At 38.8% G+C, this 9340-nt stretch overlaps 1 pseudogene across 1 annotated transcript; it reads left to right on the top strand.

Annotated features, from left to right (window-relative positions):
• Positions 1-468: 468 nt before the first annotated feature.
• Positions 469-7835, top strand: LOC147557421 (pentatricopeptide repeat-containing protein At2g20540 pseudogene; annotated as a pseudogene). The gene has a single exon (XR_015234019.1). The product of XR_015234019.1 is annotated as a pentatricopeptide repeat-containing protein At2g20540 pseudogene (transcript).
• Positions 7836-9340: the final 1505 nt, after the last annotated feature.

Raw genomic sequence — 9340 nt, 5'->3', positions numbered from 1 at the left:
GAGTCTTTATTATAATAAAATGGTTGGTTTTCTTGATTAGGTGTCTTTTGGAGAGTTAGGTGTGAAAAACGGTTAAAAACGAGGAAAAGGTGCATGAAGGATATTTTGGTCATTTGGAGTGAAGGAAATTCTGGTAATTTGGCCAAGGTCAGTGCGTGGTTGAAAAGTAGAGGTCGAGACGAGTCCGTACGAGAAAACGGAAGTCAAATCGGAGTTCGGATGAGTGAAATATGCAAAGTCAAAGTCAGTCAACATTTGGTGCACATTTGGTCAACACTCGGGACAGTGTCGGGCACAGATTTGGCGCGCGGTACACCAAGGAACACGTGGCGCGCTATGGAGGCTGGTGCATCTAAATCTCGTGTTTCCGCTAAGCAACGAAATGGACCCTATAGGTCTGATCCGGTGGAGCGCGCAGCAACTTAACCCGGTAGCCCCACTTCAACGTTTTAATCTTAGCCGCTCCCTTCCGCGTGTCCCAGATCCGACGGCTTCCGTAAGTCCCGTCCTTTATTCCATTCCCATGTTGCCCGTAGCAGCTTAATTGGATGCATCCGATCACGTGTCACTCTCCCGACCCTCCAGATCCCGCGTTCTTTTCCATCCGACGGCTACTGAATCATCTCACCCTATTATCTTATAACCGGGTACACCAAATCACCCGAATTCCCACTTTAAAGCCCTAGCCACCTGGTTTTGTCCTTTTAACCCATTAAATTCCAAAAGTAACCCTTCCTTTTAATTCTTTTTACCATTTAACCCAACCAAAACCCTAACCCATCTATAAATAGCACCTTTCTCCTCCATTAAAACCTAGACTTGCAAACCCTCTCAATACCTCTTCTTACCTAATCCCTTCTTCTCTATTCCCATACTACCTCTTCTTACCTATCTCCCTCTCCTCTTTCAATCCCTCTTCTCACCTATTTCTTTCTCTCTTTTCTACTACTAAATCTATCTTCTCCATTATTTTTCCATCTTTCTCTACTACTACTTCTTCTATACCACTATTCTTTCTTCCATTAATAGTCTTTTCCTTCTTTCTTCCATATTCTTCTATCATCTTTATCCCCTTTCATCTCTTCTTTCCAACTTCTTTCTACATCTAATTTCTTCCTTTTCTTTCTTTTTCTTATTTGGGTTGCAATAAAATAGCTATTACTTGGATTTCTTGGAGTACAATTCTTGAACACAAATGGAGCAAATCTTGGATAAAATGGAGATACATGGGAATATGGATTTTGAACATTCTTGGTGATTTCTTTCCATTAATTTCTTAGTATTTTCATTTATTTTGCAATGTCAATGAATGTCACTCTAGATTCCATGTATAGTTAATTTAGCAATCTAAGGTTGTGAATGAAACCCATTTTGGATCTTTATAATACTTGTTCTTGATTAATTAAATCCTTTGATGTGCTTTAATGTCTATTGATTGTTTATCTATATGGATTGGATTTTCTTTCCATTACTCATGCCTCATAATTAGATATTTCATACTTTCGTTAAGTTGTTAGATGGAGTATGCTTTTTAGATGATGAGTAATAGTTAAGTGATCCGAATCTTTATAAGGAAGACAATTAGAATTAGTGATTATAAAATTGTTTTATCTAGAACATCATCCGGAATCCAAATAGTTCATTATATTGGATCCCGAGTAAATACAAAAGAGATTTAAGTAATTAAGTGCTTGTTTATAAAGTGAAATTCTGCGGTGGATTTTACAACCTTAGATATCCTCTTACCTCTCACTTAGATAATTTAGTAGTTTTATTTGTTTTCTTATTTCTTGCAAATCAAATCAAATTTATGAGTGGGGTGTGTGTGCGTTTTAGTCTAAGTTAGATATTGACATTTTGATTATTGGGCTAAACTCGCCGTCAATATCCGAAATTGCCTACTTATCCCTTGGGACGATTTCCCGATTTACTAAAATACTATAACTTGACCCCGTATACTTGCGGGAATAGACCTATTTTTAGGCCCATCAAGTTTTTGGAGGAGAAAGGTGCTATTTATAGATGGGTTAGGGTTTTGGTTGGGTTAAATGGTAAAAAGAATTAAAAGGAAGGGTTACTTTTGGAATTTAATGGGTTAAAAGGACAAAACCAGGTGGCTAGGGCTTTAAAGTGGGAATTCGGGTGATTTGGTGTACCCGGTTATAAGATAATAGGGTGAGATGATTCAGTAGCCGTCGGATGGAAAAGAACGCGGGATCTGGAGGGTCGGGAGAGTGACACGTGATCGGATGCATCCAATTAAGCTGCTACGGGCAACATGGGAATGGAATAAAGGACGGGACTTACGGAAGCCGTCGGATCTGGGACACGCGGAAGGGAGCGGCTAAGATTAAAACGTTGAAGTGGGGCTACCGGGTTAAGTTGCTGCGCGCTCCACCGGATCAGGCCTATAGGGTCCATTTCGTTGCTTAGCGGAAACACGAGATTTAGATGCACCAGCCATAGCGCGCCACGTGTTCCTTGGTGTACCGCGCGCCAAATCTGTGCCCGACACTGTCCCGAGTGTTGACCAAATGTGCACCAAATGTTGACTGACTTTGACTTTGCATATTTCAGTCATCCAAACTCCGATTTGACTTCCGTTTTCTCCTACGGACTCGTCTCGACCTCTACTTTTCAACCACGCACTGACCTTGGCCAAATTACCAGAATTTCCTTCACTCCAAATGACCAAAATATCCTTCATGCACCTTTTCCTCGTTTTTAACCGTTTTTCACACCTAACTCTCCAAAAGACACCTAATCAAGAAAATCAACCATTTTATTATAATAAAGACTCGAAACGAACTAACTCGACTAAATTAAACGACTCAGATGGGACATTTTCATGACCCATCACTTGGGTATAATTACTCTTCTTGAGTCTTTCACATTAGACTTTTCAAGACTTTTCTTGAATAAGTCTTCTCATCTTGTCGATCTATTCCTATAGATCTTTGATTCCCAAAAGCCTTTCACCTTTGTGTGTGGTTCTTTTTCTTGAGCCAGTTCTAAATTGTTTTCAACATCAGAATATTGTTCTCAATCTCTAGTGTGTCGTCTACATACCGGACCAAAGAAAACTGGGTCACTCCCACTAACCTTCTTGAACTATCTAAATTCAAGATTTCTCTTCATTCTTAAAGAAACCAACTTTTGATTACTCTTCCGAATCGAAGATTCCTATTCCTACTTGCATGCTTCAATCCTTCGATGGATTTCTAGAGCTTGCAATTGTCACTTAGCTTTCAGGAAAGTCAACTTTCCTTCGGAATGTGTCATGTGCACATTCTATTGCTTAGTGATTGATTATTATGGTTTGAAGCATGTCAGGACTATAGGCAGACACCCTGCCTTCATCGGTAACCCTACCCTATGAGCCTGCCTCATCAAAATTTTTACATAGGACTACACAATAGACACCCTGCCTTGATCGGTAGTCTTTTCCTATGAGCCCGTCTCAATTAAAAACTCGGCGTCAAGAACACTCGGCAGACAAGCCTTGCCTTAACCGATGAATCCACATGACAACGTGCCTCGACAAGATCATTAGGTCTGCCTCGCTAAGAGCTCGGATCCGCTCCATTGAAAAGCTATGACTACATGATAAACACCTCGCCTCCATGCGGATTACTATCCGATGTGCCCGCCTCATACAAATTTATGTGAGGACCACTCGACACAACCCTTGTCTCGATTGGTACTCGCCTCCTCAATTGTGAAGTACGGATACTCCCCCTTACACCAAAGGAAGCAAAATTTTCGCTAGAAAAGTTCCCAACTCCAGTTGTACTAGACTCGGGAGTCAAACGTGTTCCACCCGACTCCTACTTAATAAAAACAAGCTCTTATACAAGAGTCAATAGAAAAGAAACGCCGACCCGTGTTGGTCCACCCAAAATAGTGGTTGAAGCATTGCCATACATTGCCTTTAACCAAACTAAGGATTGTCTTTACCGAGATTGCATTTTTTGGACATTGCCTTTCAAATTTTCTATAGTAGAAACTTGTAACAAAAACTATAATATGCCAACGGGGCCACTTAGACTTGGCTCGTCTACAAATAGGTCCGGTACCAGTCGCTATCCCAGGCTGGCCGACCTACTTGTTTATATGGTCTGGTTAAATAGCGGTTCACAGAGAGGAGGATTGTCAGGTCAAGTGGTTCTTAATATTGCTTTTGTTTATGTGCGGAGTATTAGTTTCCTTGTTAATTGTTATTTCTCTCTCTACTTGTTGATTCAAATATGTGGACTTTAGAGACATCACAACTAATGTCTAATGAGCGATACCTCCTTTTTTAATTTGATATTAGTGAAACCTTTTTTTTCACTTAAAAGTATGAAAATAGCCCTGCACTTATCATATTTTTCCCCCTCTCATATCATCGAAATAGCACTCGAACTTCGGTCTTTCTGTGAATTTTTGTATCTAAATTTGTAAATTCACGGCTGACATAACACTCTCATTTCGACCTTTCCATGAATTTTTCTATCTAATTTTGCATATTCAATTAATAATTTCTCTTCGAACTTTTAAAGTTTTCGTTCGATTCATAATCTCAATATGCATTTTTATTTTTTGAATGTATACGAGTTATAATTAATAGAAAGAACAACAGATATCAAGAGGTCTTCTTCAAGTTGGTTACACTTGGAAACATCAATTTTAACGTAAACACAAAGAACAAATGAGAAGTTATAATTTATTTTTAAAATTTCTGATATTTATTTCAAATTTTTTATGATTCATTAGTTTTAACTTTTCGATAAATGTTGTTATTAAAGTAGAAAAAAGATGGATAAGAGAAAAAGGTATGAGAAATGAAGATACATCGGCAAAACGCAACATCGAAGAGGTATAAGAGATCGAACAAAGTAGATAAAACAATATGGATGAGGGTACAGTCTTACTTTTAAGTGTAAATAAAAGCCCAACAACTGGTAGCCCAGTTGGTTAGTGCATTACTCTGCAATGCAGAGGTCCCAGGTTCGATCCACCGAAAGTGCAAATCCGAAGAATATTAAGCTTGGGTTGTTATTAGTATTAAGCTTACGTTTTAAGCCTCTTTTATCTTGTCGGGCTTTAGGCTTCTTTCATGATTTAACTTAGGCGGTTATCGTACTTATCACATCTTCGTGATGTAACAATGCATTGTAACGACTAGAAATTAGTGCGGAGGGGATATGGCTAAATTGCCCTTCAAATATTGCTACCTTCAATAATAAGATCTCTTCTAGGTTTGTAAAAAGTGATATTCTCTCTAGAACGGCTCTTCGCTAAGGGTGGGGATTTGTAATAGCCCCACATCGTTCGCAAGAGTGTCTGAAGACTGGGTTATAGTTGTACGCTCAAGCTATGTAAGTACAAGGCCTTTTGGATAGGCTTGGGGTGCCTTCATCAAGAACAAAACTCTGTACCTGTGTGAGGTGGTTAAAGTACCTGTGTGAGGTGGTTAAAGCGGGGACAATATTGACAACTGCTAAGGCTTGGGGCGTTACAAAGTGGTATCAGAGTTGAGGACGATTCTTCGCTAAGGGTTGGGGATTTTAATAGTCCCACATTGCTCGCAAGAGTGTTCAGAGACTGGACTATAGGTCTACGCTCAAGATTAGTAAGTGCCGAGGCCTTTTGAGTGGGCTTGTGGTGCATTCGACAAGAAAAAACCTTGTACCTGTGTGAGGTGGTTAAAGCAGGAACAATATCAACAACTGTTAAGGCTTGAGGCCTTACAAGTAAACCCAAAGCATCGCCATAGCAGCGATTGCAACTCTTGAAAGAAAAAAACCCAAAAACACAACCAAGAAGGACGTAAGCATAAACTCTGCATATATATTGAGTTTATACCAAACTTTCCTTTCAGTAAGGAGTTTCCAACCCGTACCCAGTTGTTGTTAACATTAGCAAAGATTCCTCCTAACTTATCCTGGAAATCACCACAGAGACTACTAGAAGAAAAGTTCATATCACTTTTGCAGAAATGTAGCAACTTTAAAACCCTCCAACTCATTCAAAATCAAATAATAATCAATGGGTTCAAACAAAATCAATATATTGTTCCAAAATTTCTTGCTGCCTGTTTTAATTTCAAAAGCATTTGTTATGCCCAGAAACTGTTTGATGAAATTCCTGAACCAGATGTCTTTGCTTGGAATTCTTTGCTAAAAGGGTACTCAGAAAATGAATTCTACGATAAAACGATTGTTCTTTTCAATCAGATGAAGTTGAGAGTAAAACCGAACTGTTTCACTTTCCCATTTGTTTTAAAATCTTGTAAGAAGTGTCTGGCATTAAGAGAAGGCAAGAAAGTTCATGGCTTTATAGTTAAAAGTGGGTTTGTTGATAACCGGTTTATTTCTACTGCAATGATAGATTTTTATTCAAATGTAGGAGCAGTAAAATCTGCTAATTTGGTGTTCGATGAAATGCCTGAAAAAAATGTAATAGCTTGGACTGCAATTATTTCTGGATACATCTTGTCTGGTGAGATTGAAAATGCGCGTGAACTGTTCGATGTCACACCTGATCGTGATATTGTTCTTTGGAACACTATGGTTTCTGGTTATATTGGTATTGGAGATATGGTTACGGCTAGGAAGCTATTCGATGAGATGCCTAGTAAAGATATAATGGCATTTAACACTATCTTGGTTGGATATTTAGACAACGACGATTTTGAGGCTGGTGAGAAGTTCTTTTCTGAAATGCCTGAGAAGAATGTGTTTTCATGGAATGGATTAATTGGTGGATATGCACGAAAAGGACGGTTCTCAGAAGTTTTGAATGCTTTCAAAAGGATGCTGGCGGAGTCTCCTACTGTTCTGCCAAATGACGCAACAATGGTGAGCGCTTTGACTGCTTGCTCGAGATTAGGAGCTCTTGCTCTTGGAAAATGGGTTCATGTTTATGCAAAGAATAATGGGTATGACCAGAATGTTTATATAGGGAATGGATTGATCGATATGTACTCGAGATGTGGATGCATAGAAAATGCTATTGATGTGTTCAGTGGTATGAGTTCAAAAGATTTAATCACTTGGAACTCTATGATTGGTGGCTTAGCAATGCATGGAAAGGGAAATGATGCGTTGGAAATCTTTAATCAAATGATTACGACCAATATAAAACCGGATGGTATAACCTTTGTCAGTGTCTTATGCGCTTGTACACATATGGGTCTGATTGAAAAAGCATTTTCATATTTCAACATCATGAAAGATGATTACTCAATTGAACCTGAAATTGAGCATTATGGATGTATGGTTGATCTTCTAGCTCGGGCGGGTTTTCTTTACGAAGCTGTGGATTATACAAGAACGATGCCTATTCAAGCAGATGCTGTAATATGGAGTGCTCTACTTGGTGCATGTAGGACTTACAAAAATATTGAACTGGCAGAACTTGCTCTTATAAAGCTTATCGAGCTTGAACCAAAGAATCCTGCCAATTATGTTATGCTTTCGAATATATATAAGGATACTAAAAGTTGGGAAGATGTTGCAAGATTGAAATCTGCGATGAAAGACACAGGAGTTAGGAAACCACCTGGATGTAGCTTAATTGAGGTGAATGACAGTGTCAATGAATTTTACTCATTGCATGAGGAACATCCTCAAAAAGAGGAGATTTACAATACCCTAAATGGATTGGTAGAGCTCTTAAAATCGCCAACATATAATTCAGAGCTAGAAGATTTCGATGAGTGGATATCTATCTTTTAAAGCTTTTCCTCCTATAATATGGCGAAATTTGTAAAATGCTGGAAAATTTTGTGTTTCCAACCAATGTATGATAGTTCTAGAGTTATCTGAAATAATGTTTGAGACCCTCGGTTATATGATTTTACTTTGAACTGCATTCGAAAATGCTCATTGGATTTTACAGGTTGTGACTATTTTGATTTTATCTGATTCTTCTCAGTTTTTGTGGGAGCAATCAGACAATTAACACAACTTTGAAGTCATAATATGTATTTCAGCACATCCAATGTAATTTGAGAATGGATTAAACAAATTCTTCAACACCACATAGTAATGTTCAATAAAAGTATTCAGCCCGAGTCCCCACCAATTTTGATCGGCTGGAAACCAACCTTTCTTGATAGAGAAAGAAGGAACAAAGGTTAGATAGGATTTAACTGTGAAGATGATTAAATTATTAGTGATAGCCCTGTCAGTCTACATATTGGTAAAAAAAATTCTGAATCTTGGATATCGCGCTGGTCTCAAGGCAAATGTGAAGACGAGTCTCAAGTTTGTGAAGGAGGCGACTCTAACACTTATGGGAGCCGCCTATAAAACTTCCTAGTACTTGTTGCATCTGGATTCTGAGTAATTGTCAAACATACGAGTTCTATTCACAGGGCATTAAATTAACTTAGTTCTTATTAAAAGAACAATTGTGATGAATTTATCCAATATATGGCATAATATTTGATATCGAATAAGATAATTAGATTTACATTCAAAGAACATATTTTGGTATCTATTGGATATCTTATCGGATAGTTTATCGAGTACGGGTATAGTTATGCTCAAACTGTTCATACTATTGTTTAAGTCGGAGCCGATTTTGGCTTCTCCCGACTCATCTAACTCGGAAGCAAAGCATGTCCTTCCATTCATCACGTCGAGCTCTTCAACTTAGAGCCAAGAATCACTCGAATCCGATTATGGATAAGTGAGAAATTCAAGTTTAAAGTTTGGACGAAGATCGGTTAAACTAGGGACTAAAGCGGCAAATAGGAGAAGTTATTTTGGGGGCATTTGGGAGAAGCGAGCACGTCCAGATCTAGATGGCTCGCGTTCGACCCGCGGGAATGCTCAAGATCAAATGGTCACGCACTAGAGGCTTCGGGATAGCGTTGGGACGTGGCCATAAGCGTTGGATCCGAGAGATCCAACGACGGGCGTCACCTTTGCATCAGGCTACTGGTGGGATTTGGTCAGATCTTAATCTGATGGCCATTTTGCTGATGTGTTGGGCAGATTTCGTGATGCGTTTCGCCGGAAGCGTGAGTACTAAGTGAATGTGAAGATCGTAACAAGTAACTAGGAAGATCCGGATAACCACGCTTTGATAAAGTTGCCACCACAAAGTGATAAAGAAACCGGTTGAGCTAACACCACACTTGGATAAAGTTTCCACCACCAGATGATAAAGACGCTCGAAATCCACCACCGATGGCTCTTCCAAAACCAGAGGATAAAATAAATGATCTAAACAGATCCAAAGTCACAAAAGACTCTACAATTCTCAAATTCGTTTTCTGATTTTTCCATTGATAATAAGCCTCATTATATAGATAAGAATACATTAAAAGGAGTCATAAAAGTTAATC

Source organism: Eschscholzia californica, unplaced genomic scaffold (assembly GCF_041429995.1).
Source record: "Eschscholzia californica isolate CP2 unplaced genomic scaffold, dmEscCali1.0.p SCAF_2, whole genome shotgun sequence".
NCBI classification, from domain to species: Eukaryota; Viridiplantae; Streptophyta; class Magnoliopsida; order Ranunculales; family Papaveraceae; genus Eschscholzia; species Eschscholzia californica.
The sequence above is the reverse complement of the archived record's forward strand: the minus strand, read 5'-3'. Positions and strand labels throughout refer to the sequence as shown.